This window comes from Aethalodelphis obliquidens, unplaced genomic scaffold (genome assembly GCF_003676395.1).
Source record: "Aethalodelphis obliquidens isolate GAN/ISIS:26980383/991018 unplaced genomic scaffold, ASM367639v1 scaffold59, whole genome shotgun sequence".
Lineage (NCBI taxonomy): Eukaryota > Metazoa > Chordata > Mammalia > Artiodactyla > Delphinidae > Aethalodelphis > Aethalodelphis obliquidens.
The window spans coordinates 5,501,203-5,528,402 of NW_020838003.1; the positions used below are offsets into that span (position 1 = coordinate 5,501,203).

General features: G+C 39.7%; 1 long non-coding RNA gene and 1 pseudogene across 1 annotated transcript in view; one reads left to right on the forward strand and one right to left on the reverse strand.

Annotated features, from left to right (window-relative positions):
* LOC113609877 (uncharacterized) overlaps positions 1-27,200 on the forward strand; it is a 78,441-nt gene that overhangs the window by 31,680 nt on the left and 19,561 nt on the right. The window lies entirely within an intron of this gene.
* Positions 21,539-23,495, reverse strand: LOC113609876 (graves disease carrier protein pseudogene; annotated as a pseudogene).

A 27,200-nucleotide genomic window follows, 5' to 3' on the forward strand; every position in this document is an offset into this window, starting at 1 on the left:
CTGCTGGGCTCCAATGAGGGCAGGGAGGAACTCAGGCAGCTGGAGTTTTATACTTGTGTGGCTGCAGAGAGTTTGGTTGGCTACCAGTGTGGGTCCTAGCCTCCCGCAGGGGAGCAGGGAGGGACTCAGGTGGCTGGCGTGAGCAAACAAGACTACTTGTGGGGCAAAAGTGGGTGGAATCTGCAGGGGCTCTGTAAGGGCTGCTGACTGTTAGTTTCTTCAGTGGTGAAATCAGCTGGGTTTGTCTGCAGAGCAGGTCACTGAGAACGCCGGTGCTCCTGCCGCATGGCTGCTGTAGATAGCCCCCGCTTTACTTTGTTCCTAGCCATCTCTATGTCTCACCTTTGCCGGTCTCTGGGTGGAGTGGAACTGAAGTGAGACCTTCAGGCAGTGCCCCAAAGGCTTGAGAAGCTGATGGCTCACCCTGCTTTCCTTTCCCAGCAGTGGGAACTCTTTCTAGTTTGGGAGTTAGCTCTTAGTGCTGAGCAACGCCTGCCTGGGGGAGGGATGAGGGAGGCATCCTTCTCTTGTGTAGTTTTTCCTGGGGTTTTTATTCTACTGTATTGCTAAAGCTGCCTAAGTGGACTCCAGAGCTCTCCCAGAGCTGTTTCTGTTCATGGAGAGCTGTCTAATAGTTGATCTTTGTTGGGGGACAGAGAGTGGAGTTTCCTGTGTTGCCATTTTGGTGATGTCACTCAAGATTAAGTATGGTTTAAAGTGATGTACAGTTGACCCTTGAACAACACAGGTTTGAACAGTGCAGGTCCACTTATATGCAGATTTCTTTCACTAAATACATACTACAGTACTAAACGATCTCCAGTTAGTTGCATCTGCAGATGCAGAACTGCAGCATAGAGGGCCAATTGTAAAGTTATATGTGAATTTTTGACTGGTGGAGCGTTGATGCCCCTAATCCCCATGTTGCTCAAGGGTCAACTGTATGTGTGCCAAGTTGACAAGGGGTGGACACACTTTTGGTGTGTCAACTTGGCCAGGCTATAGTCCCCAGTTATTCAGTCAAACATTAGTCTAGATCTTTCTGTGAAGTTATTTATGGATGTAGTTCAAGTCCATAGTCAGTTGTCTGTAAGTGAGGAAGATTATGTTAGATAATCTTATGGGCCTGATTGAACCAGTTTAAAAGATTTGAGAGCAGAGCTGAGGCTTCTCTGAAGATGAAACTCTGTGGACAAGTTTCATCCATACCTAACAGTTCCAGCCTACTCTTCCTGGCAGCCTGCCCTAAAGATTTTGGATTTGCCTTACTACCACTGTATAACTCATTTCCTTACAATCAGTATCTTAATATGTATCTCCTACCAGTTCTCTTTCTCTGGTTGAACCCTAACTAACACATCTTCTTAAGTATATGATATAACTTCCAAGATTAAAAAAATTTTCGCATAACAGTAATTCCAACCACATGGGGGAGAATGAAAATGACTTACATAATCTTACAGGTATGAGCCTTTGACGTCAGCTGTCCCACGATTAATCCCTTTCTGCCATCTTGTGGTGATACTTGAAAGGTTACAGTGATGACTTCTTAAGGAATACTCCTGAAAATCCTTCAGCAATTCTGCTGAGTCACCATCTCATAAGAAAATAGGGAATGACGCCAAGATTACAGTCAGGTGACTTACATTTCTCTGTTTTACCAATAATGGGAGTTGAGTATCTAAACACACAATGTTACCTTCCTAGCTGAAAACAACATACTTTATAGAATGTGAACATCTGTGGCAGCAGTCAGAATAAATATTTTTTTATATCAAAAGTTCAAACTTAGAAAAGCAATATCTTCTCTGCAGAAAAGCTTAATATATTTCTCGAAGTTCAAAGTCCCTCCTTTCTCCCTATCCACCTGAAAAAACAGGTGTTTGAGTGAACACTCAACAGGTGTTCACTGTCAAAAGGTCATGCTGGGCTTCCCTGGTGGCGCAGTGGTTGGGGGTCCGCCTGCCAATGCAGGGGACACGGGCTCGTGGCCCGGTCCGGGAGGATCCCACATGCTGTGGAGCGGCTGGGCCCGTGAGCCATGGCTGCTGGGCCAGCGTGTCTGGAGCCTGTGCTCCGCAACGGGAGAGGCCACAGCAGTGAGAGGCCCGCATACTGCAAAAAAAAAAAAAAAGGTCATGCTTCAGAAGACTGAGCAAATGCAAATGAACATAAAGGATTTTAGAAGCACAAGAATTACCTTGCAGAAGTTTGGTCGTATTGTACATATTTTTATGTAATTTCCTTTTTATACTCAGTATATCATGGTCATTCTTCGATGAAGATTGGCTTATTCCTTAACTCATGCCCAGTATTCTGTAGTATGAATGAACCATCATTTAATCTTCTCCTTGATAGACACCAAGCTCAGAAGGTCTTAATGTTACCACCTTCTGACCAAAAACTCTCTGCGGCAAAATTCATGAAGCCTGGGCAACAATCATCATGGCTCCGGTTTAAGATGACATTAAGATGGTAAAAGGGAAATCTTACGGGAGGAGGGTAGAGAATGACAAATTACCACCAGACTACTCAGAGCCACCTTGATTCTCAGGAGCTGCTATATGTGTTGATTCAAAGGCAGATAACTGAACTGGAAGGACAAGATTCTCTCAGTGGAGGCCCCTGTGACTGGTTCTTGGAAACACATCTCAACAATGCTGGTGATCTTAACAGCCCTCATTTCAGTGCACTACTTCACTACCCTAAACTAAGGAGATTCAGCTCATTCTTTGCAATAGGAGGGCCATGTAAATAAATGCCATAAAGTGCATATGCTATAAATGTAACATGAGAAATGGCTAGATCTTTTAGATGTACACTATGTACCGTGTACATAAGCACAACTAATCTTCATGCCAACCCAATGAAGTAAATGCTGTCATCTCCTCATTCAGAAAAAGGCAATTAGCACCCCTTCTAGGAAGCTTCCGAATGCTGACCTTGGCCTCCTTGCTACCTATGTACTCCTTTGAGACACAGATGGGCTGTGTAATTGGCCAAACTGCCAATGGTTAATAAAAAACCACGAGAGAGGGGGAAAGTGGGAACCTTTAGTTCTACTGAAAGGTAGGTTGCCAGATAAAATACAGGATGGATGCCCTGATAAACTTGTATTGCAGGTTAACAGTGGATAACTTTATAGTAAACGTGTATATACTAAAAAACTGATATATGTATAAAAATGGGTATATTTACACAGAGTTTCCTCTTTTTCTGTGGGCCCATGCTGAAGAGCAATCACTGGATAAGGGCCAACACAAAGGATGCAAACTCCCAGGCACATCCAGGTCCAGAGTACAGTGACAGGCCTCAGAAGAAGAGACGAGTGTGAGCTATTGGAAACCAATGCAAACTGAAATTGGGAGAGACAGAAATGCTAAAAAGGGTTCAACTGAATCCGGATGGAACACCAATAGTGTGTGCTAGAGTCCAGCCACCATCTTGAAGATGTGACAGGTAGGAATAAACTTAAAGTGAGACTTGAATAGATGTGAGAAGTGCACAAGGTGGTCACAGTTTTGGGGGGAAACCTATAACAATGTTAGTAGACTAGCTACAGCCCCCACTGCTGCACTTGGTCCTGAGGCCATACATAATTTTTATTTTTCTTCCTTTACATTCTAGATTACCTGCCCCTTTGTCTAGTATTTTTGCTGGACTAGAGCACTTGTCTGGTGGCCCAGACCTTTATCCTGAGTCTCTTATTACCAGAAGGGGCCATTGCCCTCATGGATGGATATATATGATCCTAGCTATGTCACTACTATTTCTACCATCAGCTCTGGCCTAAAGAGAGCCACTACTGACTCTCAAACAAAATCACATATTGCAGGAGAAGGAACTTCCCAGTGATGATAGTATCCCATGCATCCACACATTGCTGATGGCCTTGGTGACACAGTGCTTTAGTGTGAATTGCTGGTTCAGGAGTGTTTTAATTTTTACATATTTGAATTTTCCAGTTTTCCTGTTGTTTTCTAGTCATACCATGTGGTCAGGAAAGATACCTGGTATGACTTCAACCGTTTAAAATCTTCTGGGACTTGTTTTGCGACCTATCCTATGATCTACCCTGGAGAATGTTTCTCGTGTGCTAGAGAAGAATGAGTATTTTGCTGCCCTTGGTTGGAATTTCTGTAAATATCTGTTAGGTCCATTTGGTCTAAAGTATACTTCAAGTTCAATGTTTACTTACTGATTTTCTGTTTGGATGATCTATGCATTGTTGAAAGTGGGGTATTGAAGGGCCTTACTATTATTGTATTGTTGTCTAACTCTCCATATCTGTTAGTGTTTGCTTAATGTAGTTAGATTCTCTGATGTTGGGTGCATATATATTTATGATTATTATAGCCTCTTGATGAGTTGACCCTTTTATCATTATACAGTGACTTTCTTTGTGTCTTGTAATAGTTTGGACTTAAAATCTGTTTTGTCTGTTTTACCTGATATAAGTATAGCTACCCCTGCTCTTTCGGTTTCTACTTGCATGAAATACTTTTATCCATCCCTTCACTTTGAGCATATGCATGTCCTTGAAGCTGAAGTGAGTCTCTTGTAGGCAGCATATATTTTGGTCTAGTTTCTTTTGTTTGTTTTGTTTTAATTCATCCAGTCACTTTGTACCTTCTGATTGGAGGATAATCACTTACATCTAATGTAATTATTGGTAGGTCAGGACTTAGTGTTGCCATCTTGTTAACTATTTTCTGTGCTTTAGTAGTTCCTTTGTTCTTCTTCTCTTGCTGTCTTCCATTTGAATTGATAATTTGCCATAGTGGTATATTTTGATCTTCTTTATCTTGTGTATATCTACTATAGGTTTTTGTTTTGTGGTTACCCTGTGGCTTACTTGAAACATTTTATAGATATAATAGTCTATTTTATGCTGATAGCAACTTAACTTTGATTGCATACAAAAACTCTAACTTTTTACTCCCCCAAACAATTTTGTTTTTAATGTCACACATTACATATTTTTATGTTGTATATTTACTAAAAATTATGTAGCTATATATATATATATATATATATATATATATATATATATTTTTTTTTTTTTGGTGGTACGTGGGCCACTCACTGTTGTGGCCTCTCCCGTTGCAGAGCACAGGCTCCGGACACACAGGCTTAGCGGCCATGGCTCACAGGCCTAGCCGCTCCACGGCATGTGGGATCTTCCCAGACCGGGGCACGAACCCGTGTCCCCTGCATCGGCAGGCGGACTCTCAACCACTACGCCACCAGGGAAGCCCTATAGCTATTTTTAATACTTTTGTCCTTTAACCTTTAAATTTTTTTTGAATTTTATTATTTTTTATACAGCAGGTCCTTATTAGTTATCTGTTTTATACATATTAGTGTATATATGTTAATCCCAATCCCCCAATTCATCACACCACCACAACCCCCTACCCCCGTTTTCCCCCCTTCATGTCCATATGTTTGTTTTCTACACCTGTGTCTCTATTTCTGCCTTGCAAACTGGTTCATCTGTACCATTTTTCTAGATTCCACATATATGCGTTAAAATATTTGTTTCTTTCTTTCTGGCTTACTTCATTTTGACAGTCTCTAGGTCCATCCATGTCTCTACAAATGACCCAATTTCGTTCCTTTCTATGTCTGAGTAATATTCCATTGTATGTATGTACGACATCTTCTTTGTCCATTCGTCTTCTGATGGGCATTTAGGTTGCTTCCATGACCTGGCTATTGTAAATAGTGCTGCAGTGAACATTGGATGCATGTGTCTTTTTGAATTATGGTTTTCTCTGGGTATATGCCCAGTACTGGGATTGCTGGGTCATATGGTAATTCTAATTTTAGTTTTTTCATGAACATCCATATTGTTCTCCATAGTGACTGTATCAATTTACATTCTCACCAACAGTGCAAGAGGGTTCCCTTTTCTCCACACCCTCTCCAGCATTTGTTGTTTGTAGATTTTCTGATGATGCCCATTCTAACTGGTGTGAGGTGATACTTCATTGTAGCTTTGATTTGCATTGCTCTAATAGTTAGTGATATTGAGCAGCTTTTCATGTGCCTCTTGGCCATCTGTATGTCTTCTTTGGAGAAATGTCTATTTAGGTCTTCTACCCATATTTTGGTTGGGTTGCTTGGTTTTTTGATATTGAGCTTCATGAGCTGTTTATATATTTTAGAGAATAATCCCTTGTCAGTTGATTCATTTGCAAATATTTTCTAGCATTCTGTGGGTTGTCTTTTCATTTTGTTTATGGTTTCCTTTGCTGTGGAAAAGCTAAGTTTAATTAGTTCCCATTTGTTTATTTTTGTTTTTATTTTCATTACTCTAGGAGGTATATTGAAAAAGATCTTGCTATGATTTATGTCAAAGAATTTTCTGCCTATGTTTTCCTCTAAGAGTTTTATAGTATCCAGCCTTACATTTTGGTCTTTAATCCATTTTGAGTTTATTTTTCTATATGGTGTTAGGGAGTGTTCTAATTTCATTTTACATGTAGCTGTCCAGTTTTCCCAGCACCACTTATTGAAGAGACTGTCTTTTCTCCATTGTATATCCTTTCCTCCTTTGTCATAGATTAATTGACCATAGGTGAGTGTGTTTATCTCTGGGCTTTCTATCCTGTTCCATTGAACTATATTTCTGTTTTTGTGCCAGTACCATACTGTCTTGATTACTGTAGCTTTGTGGTATAGTCTGAAGTTAGGGAGTCTGATTCCTCCAGCTCCACTTTTTTCCCTCAAGATTGCTTTGGCTATTCGGGGTCTTTTGTATCTCCATACAAATTTTAAGACTTTTTCTTCTAGTTCTGTAAAAAATGTCATTGGTAATTTGATAGAGATTGCGTTGAATCTGTAGGTTTTTTGGTTTTTTTTCTCAAAAAGGACTAAGCTGGTTTTAATGGTACCGTGAGCTGCTTTCCCCCAGCACATGGAGCAGAAGCTCTTATCTTACAGAAAATCTTTTAGAAACCATACACAGACTCAAGCAAAACCCTAACCATTTACATTTCAGTCTGAATAAAGCACAGCTGTGGGAGTGCTCCAGACAGTGACTGGTTGGTCTCTGCACATGGCCTTGGGGACAGCTGGGTAGTATAGTCATTTTCACAATATTGATTCTTCCAACCCTAGAACATGATTTATCTATTCATCTGTTTGTGTCATCTTTGATTTCTTTTATCAGTGTCTTATAGTTTTCTGAGTACAGGTGTTTTATCTCCTTAGGTAGGTTTATTCCTAGGTATTTTATTGTTTTTGTTGCAGTGGTGAATGGGATTGTTTCCTTAATTTCTCTTTCTGATCTTTTTTTGTTAGTGTATAGGAATGCAAGAGATTTCTGTGCATTAATTTTTTATCCTGCAACTTTACCAGATTCATTGATTAGCTCTAGTAGTTTTCTGGTGGCATCTTTAGGATTCTCTATGTATAGTATCATGTTATCTGCAAACAGCGACAGCTTTACTTCTTCTATTCCAATTTGTATTCCTTTTATTTCTTTTTCTTCTCTCATTGCCATGGCTAGGACTTCCAAAACTGTGTTGAATAATAGTGGCGAGAGTGGACATCCTTGTCTTGTTCCTGATTTTAGAGGAAATGCTTTCAGTTTTTCACCATTAAGAACGATGTTTGCTGTGGGTTTGTCATATATAGCCTTTATTATGTTGAGGTAGGTTCCCTCTGTGCCCACTTTCTGGAGAGTTTTTTTTATCACATATGGATGTTGAATTTTGTCAAAAGATTTTCCTTCATCTATTGAGATGATTACATGGTTTTTATTCTTCAATTTGTTAATATGGTTATCCCATTGATTTGCATATATTGAAGAATCCTTGCATCCCTGGGATAAATCCCACTTGATCATGGTGTATGATCCTTTTAATGTGTTGTTGGATTCTGCTTGTTAGTACTTTGTTGATGATTGTTGCATGTATATTCATCAGTGATATTGGTCTGTAATTTTCTTTTTTTGTAGTATCTTTTTCTGGTTTTGGTATCAGGATGATTGTGGCCTCGTAGAATGAGTTTGGGAGTGTTCCTTCCTCTGCAATTTTTTGGAAGAGTTTGAGAAGGATGGGTGTTAGCTCTTCTCTAAATTTTAGATAGAATTCACCTTTAAAGCCATCTGGTCCTGGACTTTTGTTTGTTGGAAGATTTTTTTTTTTTTTTTTTTGCGGTATGCGGGCCTCTCACTGTTGTGGCGGAGCACAGGCTCCACACGCGCAGGCTCAGAGGCCATGGCTCACGGGCCCAGCCGCTCCACGGCATGTAGGATCCTCCCAGACCGGGGCATGAACCCGTGTCCCCTGCATCGGCAGGCGGACTCTCAACCACTGTGCCACCAGGGAAGCCCTGTTGGAAGATTTTTAATCACAGTTTCAATTTTATTACTTGTGATTCGTCTGTTCATATTTTCTATTTCTTCCTGGTTCAGTCTTGGAAGGTTATACCTTTCTAAAAACTTTTCCATTTCTTCCAGGTTGTCCATTTTACTGGCATAGAGTTGCTTGTAGTAGTCTCTTAGGATGCTTTGTATTTCTGCAGTGTCCGTTGTAACTTCTCCTTTTTCATTTCTAATTTTATTGATTTGAATCCCCTCCCTCTTTTTCTTGATGAGTCTGGCTAATGTTTTATCAATTTTGTTTTTCTTTTCAAAGACCCAGCTGTTAGTTTTATTGATCTTTGTTATTGTTTCCTTCATTTCTTTTTCATTTATTTCTGATCTGATCTTTATGATTTCTTTTCTTCTGCTGACTTTGGGTTTCTTTTTTGTCCTTTCTCTAATTGCTTTAGGTGTAAGGTTAGGTTGGTTATTTGAGATATTTCTTGTTTCTTGAGGTAGGATTATATTGCTATAAACTTCCCCTTAGAACTGCTTTTGCTGCATCCCATAGGTTTTGGGTTGTCATGTTTTCATTGTCATTTGTTTCTAGGTAATTTTGGATTTCCTCTTTGATTTCTTCAGTGATCTCTTGGTTATTTAATAAAGTACTGTTTAGCCTCCATGTGTTTGTATTTTTTACAGATTTTTTTCCTGTAATTGAGATCTAGTCTCATAGCGCTGTGGTCAGAAAAGATACTTGATATGATTCCAATTTTCTTAAATTTATCAAGGCTTGATTTGTGACCCAAGATGTGATCTATCCTGGAGAGTGTTCTGTGTGCACTTGAGAAGAAAGTGTAATCTGCTGTTTTTGGATGGAATGTCTTATAAATATCAGTTAAATCTATCTGTTCTCTTGTGTCAATTAAAGCTTGTGTTTCCTTATTAATCTTCTGTCTGGATGACCTGTCCATTGGTGTAAGTGACGTGTTAAAGTCACCCACTATTTTTGTGTTACTGTTGATTTCCTCTTTTATAGCTGTTAGCATTTGCCTTATGTATTGAGGTGCTCCTATGTTGGGTGCATATATAATTGTTATATCTTCTTCTTGCATTGATCACTTGATTATGTAATGTCCTTCCTTGTCTCTTGTAACAGTCTTTATTTTAAACTCTATTTTATGTGATATGAGTATTGGTACTCCAGCTTTCTTTTTATTTCCATTTGCATGGAATATCTTTTTCCATCCCTTCACTTTCAGTCTGTATGTGTCCCTATGTCTGAAGTGGGTCTCTCATAGACAGCATATATATGGGTCTTGTTTTTGTATCCATTCAGCTAGTCTGTGTCTTTTCATTGGAGCATTTAATGCATTCATGTTTAAGGTAGTTATTAATATGTATGTTCCTATTACCATTTTCTTAATTGTTTTGGGTTTGTTGTTGTAGATCCTTTTCTTCTCTTGTCTTTCCCATTTAGAGAAGTTCCTTTAGCATTTGCTGTAGACCTGGTTTGGTTGTGCTGAATTCTCTTAGCTTTTGCTTGTCTGTAAAGCTTTTCATTTCTCTGTGGAATCTGAATGAGAACCTTGCCGGGTAGAGTCAACTTGGTTGTAGGTTCATCTCGGTTGGAGGTTCTTCCATTTTCTCACTTTAAATATATTGTGCCATTCCCTTCTGGCTTGTGGAGTCTCTGCTGAGAAATCAGCTATTAACCTTATGGGAGTTCCCTTGTAAGTTATTTGTCATTTTTCTCTTGTTGCTTTTAATAATTCTTCTTTGTCTTTTCCTAAATTTTTTAATTAAAAAAATTTTAAACATCTTTATTAGAGTATAACTGCTTTACAATGGTGTGTTAGTTTCTGCTTTATATCAAAGTGAACCAGGTATACATATACATATATCCCCATATCTCCTCCCTCTTGTGTCTCCCTCCCACCCTCCCTAACCCACCCCTCTAGGTGGTCACAAAGCACCAAGCTGATCTCCCTGTGCTATGTGGCTGCTTCCAACTAGCTATCTATTTTACATTTGGTAGTGTATATATGTCCATACCACTCTCACTTCATCCCAGCTAACCCTTCCCCTCCTCATACCCTCAAGTCCATTCTCTACATCTGCATCTTTATTCCTGTCTTGCCCCTAGGTTCTTCATAATCATTTTTTTTTAGATTCCATAGTGTTAGCATATGGTATTTGTTTTTTGCTTTCTGACTTACTTCACTCTGTATGACAGACTCTAGGTCCATCCACCTCACTACAAATAACTCAATTTTGTTACTTTTTATGGCTGAGTAATATTCCATTGTATATATGTGCCACATCTTCTTTATCCATTCATCTGTCAGTGGACACTTAGGTTGCTTCCATATCCTGGCTATTATAAATAGAGCTGCAATGAACATTGTGGTACATGACTCTTTTTGAATTATGGCTTTCTCAGGTTATATACCCAGTAGTGGGATTGCTGGGTCTATTTTTAGTTTTTAAAGGAACCTCCATACTGTTCTCCATAGTGACTGTATCAGTTTACATTCCCACCAACAGTGCAAGAGGGTTCCCATTTCTCCACCCCTTTCCAGCATTTATTGTTTGTAGATTTTTAATGATGTCCACTCTGACTGGTGTGAGATGATACCTCATTGTTGTTTTGATTTGCATTTCTCTAATGATTAGTGATGTTGAGCATCCTTTCATGTGTTTGTTGGCAATCTGTACAACTTCTTTGGAGAAATGTCTGTTTAGGTGTCCTGCCCATTTTTGGATTGGGTTGTTTGTTTTTTTGATATTGAGCTGTATGAGCTGCTTGTAAATTCTGCAGATTAATCCTTTTTCAGTTGCTTCATTTGCAAATATTTTCTCCCATTCTGAGGGTTGTCTTTTCATCTTGCTTATGGTTTCCTTTGCTGTGCAAAACCTTAAGTTTCATTAGGTCCCACTTGTTTATTTTTATTTCCATTTCTCTAGGAGGTGGGTCAAAAAGCATCTTGTTATGATATATGTCATAGACTGTTCTGCCTATATTTTCCTCTAAGAACTTTATAGTGTCTGGCCTTACATTTAGGTCTTTAATCCATTTTGAGTTTTTGTGTATGGTGTTAGGGAGTGTGTTAATTTCATTCTTTTACATGTAGCTGTCTAGTTTTCCCAGCACCACTTATTAAAGAGGCTGTCTTTACTCCATTGTATATTCTTGCCTCCTTTATCAAAAATAAGGTGATGATGTGTGCCTGGTTTTATCTCTGGGCTTTCTTTCCTGTTCCATTGATCTATATTTCTGTTTTTGTGCCAGTACCATACTCTCTTGATTACTGTACCTTGTAGTATAGTCTGAAGTCAGGGAGCCTGATTCCTCCAGCTCCATTTTTCTTTCTCAAGATTGCTTTGGCTATTAGGGGTCTTTTGTGTTTCCATACAAATTGTAAGATTTTTTTGTTCTAGTTGTGTGAAAAATGCCAGTGGTAGTTTAATAGGGATTGCATTGAATCTGTAGCTTGCTTTGGGTAGTATAGTCATTTTCACAATGTTGATACTTCCAATCCAAGAACATGGTATATCTCTCCATCTGTTTGTATTGTCTTTAATTTCTTTCATCAGTGTCTTACAGTTTTCTGCATACAGGTCTTTTGTCTCCTTACGTAGGTTTATTCCTAGGTATTTTATTCTTTTTGTTGCAGTGGTAAATGGGAGTGTTTCCTTCATTTTTCTTTCTGATCTTTCGTTGTTAGTGTATAGGAATACAAGAGATTTCTGTGCCTTAATTTTTTATCCTGCAACTTTACCAGATTCATTGATCAGTTCTAGTAGTTTTCTGGTAGCATCTTTAGGATTCTCTATGTATAGTATCATGTCATCTGCAAACAGTGACAGCTTTACTTCTTTTCTGATTTGGATTCCTTTTATTCCTTTTTCTTCTCTGATTGATGTGGCTGAAACTTACAAAACTGTGTTGAATAATAGTGGTGAGAGTGGGAAACCTAGTCTTGTTCCTGGTCTTAGTGAAAATGGTTTCAGTTTTTCACCATTGAGAATGATATTGGCTGTGGGTTTGTCATACATGGCCTTTATTCTGTTAAGTTCCCTCTATGCCTACTTTCTGGAAGGTGTTTTTCATAATGGGTGTTGAATTTTGATGAAAGCTTTTTCAGCATCCATTGAGATGATCATGGTTTTTCTCCTTCAATTTGTTAATATGGTTTATCACATTGATTTTGCGTATATTGAAGAATGCTTGCTTTCCTGGAATAAACCCCACTTGATCATGGTGTATGATCCTTTTAATGTGCTGCTGGATTCTTTTTGCTAGTATTTTGTTGAGGATATTTGCATTTATCTTCATCAGAGTTATTGGTCTGTAGTTTTCCTTTTCTGTGACATCTTTGCCTGGTTTTGGTATCAGTGTGATGGTGGCCTCATAGAATGAGTTTGGGACTGTTCCTCCCTCTGCTGTATTGTGGAAGAGTTTGAGAAGGATAGGTGTTAGCTCTTCTGTAAATGTTTGATAGAATTTGCCTGTAAGCCATCTGATCCTGGGCTTTTGTTTGTTGCAAGATTTTTTTTTTTTTTTTTTTTTTTTTTTTGTGGTACGTGGGCCTCTCACTGCTGTGGCCTCTCCCGTTGCGGAGCACAGGCTCCACACGCGCAGGCTCAGCGGCCATGGCTCACGGGCCCAGCCGCTCCACGGCATGTGGGATCCTCCCGGACCGGGGCAGGAACACGTGTCCCCTGCATCGGCAGGCGGACTCTCAACCACTGCGCCACCAGGGAAGCCCTGTTGGAAGATTTTTAATCACAGTCTCAGTTTCAGTGCTTGTGATTGGTCTGTTTATATTTTCTATTTCTTCCTGGTTCAGTCTCGGAAGGTTGTGCTTTTCTAAAAATTTGTCCATTTCTTTCAGGTTGTCCATTTCATTAGCATATAGCTGCTTGTAGTAATCTCTCATGATCCTTTGTATTTCTGCAGTATCAGTTGTTTCTTCTCTTTTTTCATTTCTAAATCTATTGATTTGAGTCTTCTGCCTTTTTTTCTTGATGAGTCTGGCTAATGGTTTATCAATTTTGTTTATCTTCTCAAAGAACCAGCTTTTAGTTTTATTGAGCTTTGGTATTGTTTTCTTCATTTTTTTTCATTTATTTCTGATCTGATCTTTATAATTTCATTCCTTCTGCTAACTTTGGGGGTTTTTTGTTCTTTCTCTAATTGCCTTAGGTGTGAGGTTAGGTTGTTTATTTGAGATGTTTCTTGTTTCTTGAGGTAGTATTGTGTTGCTATAAACTTCCTTCTTAGAACTGCTTTTGTTGCATACCATAGGTTTTGGGTCATCGTGTTTTCATTGTCATTTGTTTCTAGGTATTTTTTGGTTTCCGCTTTGATTTCTTCAGTGATCTCTTGGTTATTAAGTCATGTATTGTTTAGCCTCCATGTGTTTGTATTGTTTCCAGATTTTTTCCCCCTGTAATTGATGTCTAGTCTCATAGCATTGTGGTCAGAAAAGATACTTGATAGTATTTCAATTTTCTCAAATTTCCCAAGGTGTGATTTGTGACCAAAGATGTGATTTATCCTGGAGAATGTTCCATAAGCACTTGAGAAGAAAGTGTATTCTGTTTTTTAATGGAATGTCCTGTAAATATCAATTAAGTCCATCTTGTTTAATGTATCATTTAAAGATTGTGTTTATTTATTTTCATTTTGTATGATTTGTTGACTGGTGAAAGTGGGATGTTAAAGTCCCCTACTATGATTGTGTTACTGTAGATTTCCCCTTTTATGGCTGTTAGCATTTGCCTTATGTATTGAGGTGCTCCTATTTTGGGTGCATAAATATTTACAGTTGTTATATCTTCTTCTTGGATTGATCCCTTGATCATTATGTAGTGTCCTTCTTTGTCTCTTGTAATAGTGTTTATTTTAGAGTCTGTTTTTTCTGAGATGAGTATTGCTACTCCAGCTTTCTTTTGATTTCCATTTGCATGATATTCCTTTTTCTAACCCCTCACTTTCAGTCTGTATGTGTCCCTAGTTCTGAAGTGGGTCTCTTGTAGACAGCATGTATACGGGTCTTGTTTTTGTATCCATTCAGCCAGTCTGTGTCTTTTGGCTGGAGTATTTAATCCATTTACATTTAAGGTAATTATCGATATGTAGGTTCCTATTACCATTTTCTTAATTGTTTTGGGTTTGTTATTGTAGGTCTTTTCCTTCTCTTGTGTGTCCTGCCTAGAGAAGTTCCTTTAGCATTTGTTGTAAAGCTGGGTTGGTGGTGCTGAATTCTCTTAGCTTTTGCTTGCCTGTAAAGCTTGTCATTTCTCTGTTGAATCTGAATGAGATCCTTGCTGGGTAGAGTAATCTTGTTTGTAGGTTTTTCCCTTTAATCACTTTAAATGTGTCTTGCCACTCCCTTCTGGCTTGCAGAGTTTCTGCTGAAAGATGAGCTGTTAACCTTATGAGGATTCCCTTTTATGTTATCTGTTGTTTTTCCCTTGCTGCTTTTAATATTTTTTCTTTGTATTCAGTTCTTGATAGTTTAATTAATATATGTCTTGGCATGTTTTCCTTGGATTTATCCTGTATGGGACTCTCTGTGCTTCCAGGACTTGACTATTTCCTTTCCCATATTAGGGAAGTTTTCAACTATAATCTCTTCAAATATTTTCTCAGTCCCTTTCTTTTTCTCTTCTTATTCTGGGACCCCTATGATTCAAATGTTGGTGTGTTTAATGTTGTCCCAGAGGTCTCTGAGACTGTCCTCAATTCTTTTCATTCTGTTTTCTTTATCTGCTCTGTGGTAGTTATTTCCATTATTTTATCTTCCAGGTTGCTTATCTATTCTTCTGCCTCAGTTATTCTGGTATTGATTCCTTCTAGAGAATTTTTAATTTCATTTATTGTGTTGTTCATCATTGTTTGTTCACTCTTCAGTTCTTCTAGGTCCTTATTAAATGTTTATTGTATTTTCTCCATTCTATTTCCAAGATTTTAGATCATCTTTATTATCACTACTATGAGTTCTTTCTCAGGTAGACTGCATTTGTTTGGTTTGGTAGGTTTTTACCTTGCTCCTTCATCAGCTGTGTGTTTCTCTGTCTTCTCATTTTGCTTAACTTGCTGTGTTTGGGGTCTCCTTTTCACAGGCTGCAGGTTCATAGTTCCCGTTGTTTTTAGCCTCTGCCCCCAGTGGCTAAGGTTTGTTCATTGGGTTGTGTAGGCTTCCTGGTGGAGGGGAGTAGTGCCTGTGTTCTGGTGGATGAGGCTGGATCCTGTCTTTCTGGTGGGCAGGGCCATATCTGGTGGTGTGTTTTGGAGTGTCTGTGACCTTATTATGATTTTAGGAAGTGTCTCTTCCAATGGGTGGGATTGTGTTCCTATCTTGCTAGTTATTTGGGATAGGGTGTCCAGCACTGTAGCTTGCTGGTTGTTGAGTGGAGCTGGGTCTTAGCATTGAGCTGGAGATTTCTGGGAGAGCTTTCTCCATTTGGTCCACCAAAGACCTCCCAGCTCCATGTAATATCAATGTCCTGAATTCAGGTCCCCCACATCAGAGACACAGGCCTGACCCCGGCTGGAGTACCAAGACCCTGTCAGCCACATGGCTCAGAAGAAATGGGAGAAAAAAAGAAAGGAAAAATAATAAAATAATTAAAAAGAAAAAAAACAAAGAGCAACCAAACTATAAACAAATCCTCCACCAATGATAACAAGCGCTAAAAACTATACTAAAAAATATAAATAAAAATACACCAAAAAAAAAAAAAAAAAAAAGAAAAAGGACAGACAGATCCCTAGGACAAATGGTAAAAGCAAAGCTATACAGACAGACTCACACAATGAAGCATACACATACACACTCACAAAAAGAGAAAAAGGAAAAAAATATATATCGTTGCTCCCAAAGTCCACCACCTCAATTTTGGGATGATTCGTTTTCTGTTCATGTACTCCACAGATGCAGCGTTCATCAAGTTGATTGTGGAGATTTAATCCGCTGCTCCTGAGGTTGCTGGGAGAGATTTCCCTTTCTCTTCTTTGTTTGCACAGCTCCTGGGGTTCAACTTTGGATTTGGCCCCGCCTCTGCATGTAGGTCACCTGAGGGCATCTGTTCTTCACTCAGAGAGGACAGGGTTAAAGTAACAGCTGATTAGGGGGCCCTGGCTCACTCAGGCTGCGGGGAGGGAGGGGTACGGAATGTGGGGTAAGCCTGCGGCGGCAGAGGCCAGTGTCTCATTCCAACAGCCTGAGATGCGCCGTGTGTTCTCCCGGGGAAGTTGTCGCTGGATCATGGCACCCTGGCAGTGGCGGGCTGCACAGGCTCCCTGCAAGGGGGGTGTGGATAGTGACCTGTGCTTGCACACAGGCTTCTTGGTGGCTGCAGCAGCAGCCTTAGCATTTCATGTCCGTCTCTGTAGTCCACGCTGATAGTCATGGCTCACGCCTGTCTCTGGAACTCGACTAGCTGGTGCTCTGAATCCCCTCTCCTTGTGCATCCCAAAACAATGGTCTCTTGCCTCTTAGGCAGTTCCAGGCTTTCTCCCAGACTCCCTCCCGGCTAGCTGTGGCGCACTAGCCCCCTCAGGCTGTGTTCATGCAGCCAACCCCAGTCCTCTCCCTGGGATCCGACCTCCAAAGCCCGAGCCTCAGCTCCCAGCCTCCACCCACCCCAGCAGGTGAGCAGACAAGCCTCTCAGGCTGGTGCGTGCTGGTCGGCACCGATCCTCTGTGCGGGAATCTCTCCGCTTTGCCCTCTGCACCCCTGTTGCTGTGCTCTCCTCTGTGGCTCCGAAGCTTCCCCCCCCCCACCCCCCATCTCCGCCAGTGAAGGGGCTTCCTATTGTGTGGAAACCTTTCCTCCTTCACAGCTCCCTCCCACTGGTGCAGGTCCCATCCCTATTCTTTTGTCTGTTTTTTCTTGTTTCTTTTTCCCTACCCAGGTACGTGGGGAGATTTTTGCCTTTTGGGAGGTCTGAGGTCTTCTGCCGGTATTCAGTAGGTGTTCTGTAGGAGCTGTTGCACATGTAGATGTATTTGTGATGTATTTGTGGGGAGGAAGGTGATCTCTACATCTTACTCTTCTGCCATCTTGAATGTCTTTCTCCTCTTTGTCTTTAATTTTTGTCAGTTTGATTACTATGTATCTTGGTGTGTTTCTCCTTGGTTTTATCCTGCCTGGGCTTCTCTGTTCTTCCAGGACTTGGGTGGCTATTTTGTCTCCCATGTTAGGGAATTTTTTGACTATAGTCTCTTCAAATATTTTCTTGGGTCCCTTCTGTCTCTCTTCTCCTTCTGGGATCCCTATAATGTGAATGTTGGTGCATTTAATGTTGTCCCAGAGGTCTCTTATGCTGTCTTCATTTCTTTTCATTCTTTTTTCTTTATTCTGTTCCATGGCAGGAATTCCACCCTTCTGTCTTCCAGGTCACTTATCCATTCTTCTGCCTCAGTTTTTCTGCTATTGATTCATTCTAGTGTATTTTTCATTTCAGTTACTTTATTGTTCATCTGTTTGTTCTTTAATTCTTCTAGGTCTTTGTTAAATATTTCTTGCAACTTCTCGATCTTTGCCTCCATTCTTTTTCCAAGGTCCTGGATCATCTTCACTATAATTATTCTGAATTATTTTTCTGGAAGGTTGCTTATCTCTACTTCATTTAATTGTTTTTCTGAGGTTTAACTTATTTCTTCATCTGGTACATAGCTCTTAGCATTTTTATTTTATCTATCTTTCTGTGAATGTGGTTTTCTTTCCACAGGCTGCAGGATTGTAGTTCTTCTTGCTTCTGCTGTCTCTCCTCTGTTGGATGAGGCTGTCTAAGAGGATTGTGCAAGCTTCCTGATGGGAGGGACTGGTGGTTGTTAGAGCTGGGTGTTGCTCTGGTGGGCAGAGCTCAGTAAAACTTTAATCTGCTTGTCTGCTGATGGGTGGGTCTGAGTTCCCTCCCTGTTGGTTGTTTGGCCTGAGGCGACACTGCATTTGAGTCTACAGGCTCTTTGGTGGGGCTAATGGCAGACGCCAGGAGGGCTCATGCCAAGGAGTACTTCCCAGAACTTCTGCTGCAAGTGTCCTCCCCGCAGTGAGCCACTGCCACCCCCGCCTATGCAGGACACCCTCCCACACTAGCAGGTAGGTCTGGTTCAGTCTCTATGGGGTCACTGCTTCTTCCCCCTGGGTTCTGATGCATACACTACTTTGTGTGTGCCCTAAGAGTGGAGTCTCTGTTTCCCCTAGTCCCGTCAAAGTCCTGCAATCAAATCCCACTATCCTTCAAAGTCTGATTCTCTGGGAATTCCTCCTACAGTTGCCAGACCCCCAGGTTGGGAAGCCTGATGTGGGGCTCAGAACCTTCACTCCAGTGAGTGGACTTCTGTGGTATAAGTGTTCTCCAGTTTGTGAGTCACCCACCCAGCAGTTATGGGATTTGATTTTATTGTGATTGTGCCCCTCCTACCATCTCACTGTGGCTGCTCCTTTACTTTGGATGTGGGGTATCTTTTGGTGAGTTCCAGTGTCTTCCTCTCAATGATTGTTCAGCAGTTAGTTGTGATTCCCATGCTCTCGCAAGAGGGAGTGAGCACATGTCCTTCTACTCTGCCATCTTGAACCAATCTCCTCTTTAACCTTTTTGAATAAAATTTATTTTTAATATCCTATGTATTCTATAACAGACATAGAATGCAAAATTTTATTTTAAAAATCTGCAGTCCTTTTATTGGTAACCTGAGATATTTATTTTATACATTTAAATTTTCTTGAGATTTAATGACAGTATTTAGATACATTTGTAACCCAGAAATTAAAATATACAAAATAGTTCTAGGAACCCATGTGTTTTTACCTGTGTGTACACTTATAAATCATACAAAGGTACATATTTATTTTAAACTAAAAACTTTGTAAGTGAAACCAGTTCATCTAATTTTTACCAAGGTATGACAAGAAATATTTTATGCAAAAAATAAAAATTGAAGCAGAAATAAGACTTTCAACTTATGATTTTTTAAGACATTAGAAAACTATTCTACAAATTGCTATTTCTGAGGAGAGAACCATAACTGTTTCCCTTGTGTTTTAGTCATGCTTATGCTAAAACATAAAAAGTACTCTAAACACAACAAATGGAATTCTTACATTTTAAACCATTTTAGTATAAAGGATAGCAATTCAAATCATATTTTACGTTTCTACTTAAGTTTACATTGCACTAAAACTATTTTACAGGGATGAACTAGTTGATGTATCATGACATAATACCTTAGAAATGTTCTTTGATGTTCACATCTATATTAGTGGATATTTCACAGTCCACTTAGATGATTTGGTGTATACTAAAAAATTTAAACAAATCTATAATGCTAATCTGTTTTAAGAGCTAAGATACTCAGTATTTATTACTGCCTTTGGGAAATACACTTTTTTAAAAGTTATTTAATTAAATAATTTGTGTCTGTGTTGGGTCTTTGTTGTGCACAGGATTTCTCTAGCTGTGGCGAGCAGCAGCTACTCTTTGTTGTGGTGAATGTCCTTCTTGCAGTGGCTTCTCATTGCAGAGCATGGGCTCTATGCATGCAGGCTTCAGTAGTTATGGCATGTGGGCTCAGTAGTTGTGGTGCACAGGCTCAGTAGTTGTGGCGCATGGGCTTAGTTGCTCCACGGCATGTGGGATCTTCCTGGACCAGGGCTTGAACCCATGTCCCTTACATTTGTAGGCGGATTCTTACCCACTGTGCCATCAGGGAAGTCCCAATACATCGACTTTCAAAAACACATTTAAATCACTCATAGAAACTGGAAATAACATTTGTGCAATTCCTGAAAATTCTTATTGTTGAGTCTCCACACAGCTACTTTTTAAATACAATTTTTATTAAGAAATGAAGAGAAAGTGTCCTTTTATTTAGTAGAGAATTACAAGAAGAGCAATATTAATAATAATACTTCAATGTTGGCTTCTAAGCATGCTTCATATAACTTAAATTTTCAGTTCCCGTGATTCTGCTGCAATATAACCAAGCCTGTTTATAATAAGAACTGATGCCAGAGTCTTTGAAAATCATGATTACAATTAAAAACTAGAATAGCGGGCTTCCCTGGTGGCGCAGTGGTTGAGAGTCCGCCTGCCGATGCAGGGGACATGGGTTTGTGCCCCGGTCCGGGAAGATTCCACATGCCGCGGAACGGCTGTGCCCGTGAGCCATGGCCGCTGAGCCTGCGTGTCCAGAGCCTGTGCTCCGCAACGGGAGAGGCCTGTGTACTGCAAATAAATAAATAAAAACTGGAATAGCATGATAAAGCTAATGGCAACCTCTTTTTAAAATTATAGTTGATTTACAGTATTGAGCTAGTTTTGGGTGTATGGCAAAGTGATATATATATCTATCTGAATATATATATTTCAGATTATTTTCCATTATAGGTTATTATAAGATATTGAATACAGTTCCCTATGCTATATAGTAAATCTTTATTGCTTATCTATTTTACATGTACTAGTGTGTATCTGTTAATCCCAAATTCCTAATTTATCCCTTCCCCCTTCCCTTTCCCTTTCCCCTTTGTTTTCTGTCTGAGTCTGTTTCTCTTTTGTATGTAGACTCATTTGTATTATTTTTGGATTCCACATATAAGTGATATTACATAATAATTGTCTTTGACTTACTTCACTAAGCATAATATTCTCTAGGTCCATCCATGTTGCTGCAAATGGCAATATTTCATTCCTTTTTATGGCTGAGTAATAATTCCATTGTATGTGTGTATATATGTACATACATATATATGTATATATGTTATATATATATATATATATATACACACGCACACCGCGTCTTCTTAAGCCAATCATTTGTTGATGGGCACTTGGTTTGTTTCCATATCTTGGCTATTGTAAACAGGGCTGAACATTGGTGCGTGTATCTTTTACTTTGTCTTTTCTGTATATATACCCAGGTGTGGGATTGCTGGGTCATGTGGTAGCTCTACTTTTCGTTTTTTAAGTAAACTTAATGGCAACCTCTTGAACCATTTTAAGTTAGTTCTACTTCCAAATAACACATTTAAAAATTATTATTTTTTTGGCTGCACTGGGTCTTCGTTGCTGCACGTGGGCTTTCTCTAGTTGCAGTGAGCGGGGGCTACTCTTTGTTGTGGTGCACGGGCTTCTCATTGTGGTGGCTTCTTTTGTTGTGGCGCGTAGGCTTAGTTGCTCTGTGGCATGTGGGATCTTCCTGGACCAGGGCTCGAACCCGTGTCCCCTGAATTGGCAGGAGGATTCTTAACCACTGCGCCACCAGGGAAGCCCCCAAATAACACTTTTAGCCAGCAACAGCTTACATTTTTCTCAATGCTCTAAGATATAACTTTTGGCATCCAAAAGTATAAGCAAGCACTTTTGTGATGAATAAAAAAATCAAGTGCTAAAATACCCATGGTTTCCTGTGACAGGGTATATATTCCCCTTCAAGTAATGTTCTCCCCCCAAATTAACATTTCATTTCTCCCTCGAAGAGGAAGGAAAAGAAATCACAACAACCTTTTTTAGTTGAGGAGAAAAAACTGCTTGATTAGTTCATGTACTGTAAAAGCAACTGCTTGAGAAAGAACACAGTGAATGTAATTAAGAGTGAAACCATGATATCCTTTTGAATTCTCTGCCGTATAGACATACTTTACAGTCACCTCCATGGTATGGCACTTTTCAAATTCTGGAAGAACAGTCCTTAACTGCATTCACTGATGAGTTACATCAAATGGGTTGGATCTGTCTGTGTTATTGCTCCAGCAGCACCACCATAATGTAAGTTTATGTGAGTTTTCAAAACTCAGACGTTAGGGTAGTCTGAAGGTCTGTGAAGAAGGGTGGGAACATGGGAAAGGTACCAAAAGTAAAAAAAAAAAAAACTTGCACGAGGAGCCGTTCCTAATACAGCAGGCATCAGGCCTCTGTAAAATGCAAGGCACCTTCCTTTGCATAAATTGTTTTGAATGCATGAATAATTCCTGTATAGGTATGCGCTAGGCCTACTCTAACCACGTGAAGAGGGTAAGTACCGATAACTGCTGTTAAACCTGCTATCGGTGCAGCCATTCATCTGTGCACAGACCAGAAACTCCCAGCTTTGTAGTAATTAATGTTCTATAATGCTCAAATGCGATAAACTGGATCACACCATAGGGAACGATTTGGATCATCACCGCACCATTCCCTTTATACAACCCCCAAGGTATCCCTCCTTTGGGGAACAGCACGCAATGCAGCAAACACTCCCAAATGTTTGTAATGGTGATTGTGAGCTGGTAATAAAACCTTTGCCTGATATAAAGGAGCACCTGTTTGGGCACAGCATCCAGCAACACCTGCAGCCAGGAAGGAGCACGGCCAGGAGAAGTCTCGGCCTGCGATGGGCCCTCCAGCTTCTGCTGCCTGCCGCATCGCTAGAGGTAGGGTCGCCACAGCCAGTGCTGCCTCGGGAGATTTGGTTGCCAAATTACAAGCCAAGGGCCCTAGCCATGGCCAGAGCGGGCAGTGACAGGGTACCAACTGCCTGTCAGGAGGGGCAGAGTCTGTCCTTTAACCTTTATACTAGAGTTATGTGGTTATATGTCATCACATTATAGTATTAGAGTATTCTAAATCTGACTATATACTTAGCTTTACCAGTGCAATGTGTATTTTCACGAGCTTACATATTAGTAGTTAGCATCCTTTCATATTAACTTGAAGAACTTTTTTCAGCATTTCTTCTAAGGCAGGTATAGTGGTGATGGATTCCCTCAGCTTTTGGTTGTTAAGAAAAGCTTTCTCTTCCCTTCATTTCTGAGGCATAACTTTGTTGGGTAAACTCTTCTTGGTCGGCAGTTTCTATGTGACCATGCTGGTGCCTTGATTTTGGACTTCCCAGGTTCCAGAACTGTGAGAAATATGTTTATAAGCTATCCAGTTTGTGGTTTTTTGTTACTGCATCCTGAATGGACTCTATCAATCAAAATAGAATTGTTTATTGAAATTCTTTTTCTCTTGTAATGTCTTCTCCCCCCCTTCATATATTACACACTTTGGTTTTGGTGATTGTTCCCCTAAGCACTTTTATGCACATATATATACCTCCTTATATACAGATATCTTGTCCAAATTGATCAATAAGATCATAATTGCACATGTTCAATATTTTTTCCCACTAAACAGGACATGGACAGGTTTCCAAATCAGTATATAGTTACACTTCAGTATTTTTTAAATGCTGTATAAAACTAGATAGTATGGATATCATGATTTTTTTCTAAACAACCTTTTCCATGTAATGAAAATCTTGGCTATGTCCAGTTTTTAGCTCCCGTAAGCCTGTTCACTGGAAAAGCAACAAAACTATTTAAGGATACATATATATATATACACACATATATATACACACACATATGTGTGTGTGTATATGTGTGTGTATGTATGTGTGTGTATATATGCGTACGTGTGTGTGTGTATATATATATGTATATAAAGAAAGATTCCCAGCAGTGTAATACAATCCTTTCAATTTAAGGAACTGAGCTCCAGAGGGCAAGAACTTTATCCAAGGCCAGATTTAAACCATGACCGATGCCAGTGATCATAAAATTTCCATGAAATCCTGCCAGCCTTTCAGCTTATATAGTTAATAAGGAAGAAATGACTCTTACTAATGTAATTGATTTCTTGAGAATAATTTTTGAAATCCAAGGCAGTAATTATCATGCATTTTCATCTTGTCACTCTTTTGCTAAGTATTGTTCTTAATCGTCAGGGACATTCTTGTTGGCAGGATGAACATTTACAATTATTTTGTAGAATAGAGAATTGAGCCCCTGGGACTTCAGATTCTTTTTTCTTTCTCTTTTCTCCTCTCTTCTTCTTTCCCTTCCCTCCCCTTCCCTCTCCCCCCTCCCTCTCCCCCCTCCCTCTCCCTCCCTCCCTCTCCCTCCCTCCCTCTCCTTCTGTCTTTTTCCTTCTTTGTTTCTTTCTTGGTTATTTGTCATAATACCCAAGGCATAATTTGAGTACTCTAGTACAATAGCCTATGTCTTGGGGTTACAAGAGAACTCTGAACAATGGGAGAGACAACAAGGAAATCAATGCTCCACAGTACGGATAGGGTTAAATAGATAGCATGGCTGCAGGAGAAGGTGAAAAGTCAGCTCTACTTGGAGATGGACATAGTGGGTGATGCTTGAGTTGATAACTGAAGGATGAGTGGACATTTATCAAGTGGGGAGGGCATGCTAGTCATAAGGAACAGCATGTAAGTGCTTGGCGTTCTGAAAATAATTCGTATAATCAGGCAAATGTCTATTTTCTATCCTGGGATTGGCAGGAGTTGCAGTGGGAAGTAAGAAAACCCAAATCACAGAAGGCCTGCCCCCTGTTAAAAACTCAGACTGTCCGCCTCCAATCTTGTCTCACATTGCAGTAATCATCTAGATGAGAGATGAGGGCCTAAGCTATGGAATGAGACATGATAGATGTGAGAGATTTAAAGACTGAATCAATGCCAGCTGAAACCTAGCCAGGGTCCTAGTGCTGTTGAGTCTCAAACTAATTGGGAGACAATGGTCAGCCAAGAGATGGGAAAATTGGTAGTTATCCAATTTCTTGTCTGATTCAAGATTTCCTGAGTTACTTGATATATCCATGTCCAAGGCACTTTTTCAGGGACAATAGAAGGCATTTAAGTACACTAATACTTGGGATTCTAAATTTCTTTTCAGGATAGTGTGAGAGTGGTCAAAACTTATAAACCACAAACCTAAGGAAGTAATGGGTTAGGGATAAAGTTCAAAGCTTGAATCCTGGTCATTCCTAATGTGAAAGGTTGCTAGGACTTGAGTCTTGGTATAATTTTTCAATGTAAAGGCACACAATGAATGATCTCTACTTTGCTTGTACTATATCATAGTAATTGAGATATACTGAGCTAATCTCTTTGCTTGTGTTTCAAAAGGGAATAATATAGAGGCACATTAATACCATCCCCACTCCTAAAATTCTCCCCTACCTTCTTTCTCTCACTTCACCAATGTGAAGCTCTATTCTATGTCCACACCAGCAGATTCCTGACTAATCAATTTCAAAAGTCTAAATGAATGATGTTCAGCTTAAAAACAAACTGGCCTGCTGGCCCCTGTAAACAGAAAATAAACTTAGTTCCATGAACTGCCCAATACCTTCTAATTTTCAGGATCCAGAAGGATCAGGCTCAGAAAATGTATAAATGGAGGCAGAGCTGAAAACTCCCCAGAGAAACAACTGAAGATACAGGCATCAGTGCTAGGACCTCACGTGGCAGGCAATTCCACCATCAATAAATCTGAAACAAGCAACACCAAGAAATAAGGATACTGGAGAATTTTGACATTTTAATTAGTAGATGCAGCAAAGTGGATTCAAAATTTCATATGCAAGCATTTGATTAACAGAGCCCAGGTCATGTGCCCATGCCCGGTTACCAAGATGACAAGGAAAAGTTGAATATACTTTTGGACTTCTAGATTTGTAGCAGGAGGTAGCTCTGTTAGATACCAAGACTCACACAGGATCCAATAAGAAGGGGTTCATGCTGGGTATAATCTGTTGCCACACTAATGCTGCATTAAAAACTACACCAGACTTAGTGGCTTAAAACAACCATTTATTATACTCACAAGACTATGGGTCCACTGGGTTGTTCTGCTGGGTTTAGCTGGGCAATTCATTTGGTCCTGGCTGGGCTTACTCTGGTGACTGGCTTGCTGTTGGCTAGTCTAGAATGGTCTCAGCTGGCGTTACTGGCTCTGTTCTATGTATTTCATCTTCCAACCAAATTCCCTAGGCAAGTTCTCATGGCAACTGCATGGGTCTAATACCTAGGCTTGGAGTTGGCACACTGTCAGTTCTACCACATTCAATTGGCCAAGGTCCACATCCAAGGAATGGGGAAATTGTGGTTCCTCCCATGAAGAGGTAGAACCTAAGACCAATTCCCAAAATAGCCTCAATTCTCCACCTCTCCTATATCTATGCTTTTTTTTTTTTTTTTTACTTTTAGAATGATGGGCAAAGTATCTTGCCTACCACTTTACCTAGCCATCCAGCTTCTTTTCTATTCTCTGATATTATCAGTAATTACAGGTAAACATGTATGCATGGTTCCTTTTTCACACAAATGGTCATATATTCACACCATTTTGTGCTTGATTATTTGCATTTCATGTAACTTGAAGTATATCCCATATTCATAGGTGTATATATCTGTAGCGTTAATTCCTAAAAGTAGAATTACTGGGTCAAAGTGTATATGCATTTTAAAATTTGAGAGTGACAAACAGCACTCCATAAGGAACAGCACTTTTATATACTTTCCCACCTAGAAATCTATGCAGTTGTTTTTCCCAACTCCTTGCCAAAATGCCAATCATCAAACCATTTTATATTATAAACATTATTTTTAAAAAAGGTATTTTAGTAAATCTTAAAATTTCAAATGTACAGAAAAGTTGCAATGACAGTAAAGTACAGCATATCCCCATCATCAAGATTCCCCAATGATTAATGTATTTGCTCTGCAAGCATCTCTATATGAATATCTATTGCCATTATTTGTTTTCTGAGCCACTTGAAAGCTAGTTGCTAACATGATGCCCTGTCACCTCTAAATCTAGTGTACATTTCTGGAACACAAAGACCCTCTCTTACTTATAAAGCAACAATGCAACCACCCAAATTAGGATATCAACACTGATAGAAAACTACTGTCCAGAAGTGATGCTGTGTTCGTCTCAGTGTATCACATCAGAAGGCACATGACATTGACCCATCCCACTACTGTTTATGTTAACCTTGATAACCTGCTCAAGGTGGGGTCTGAATTACAGGTGGAGAAGCCTG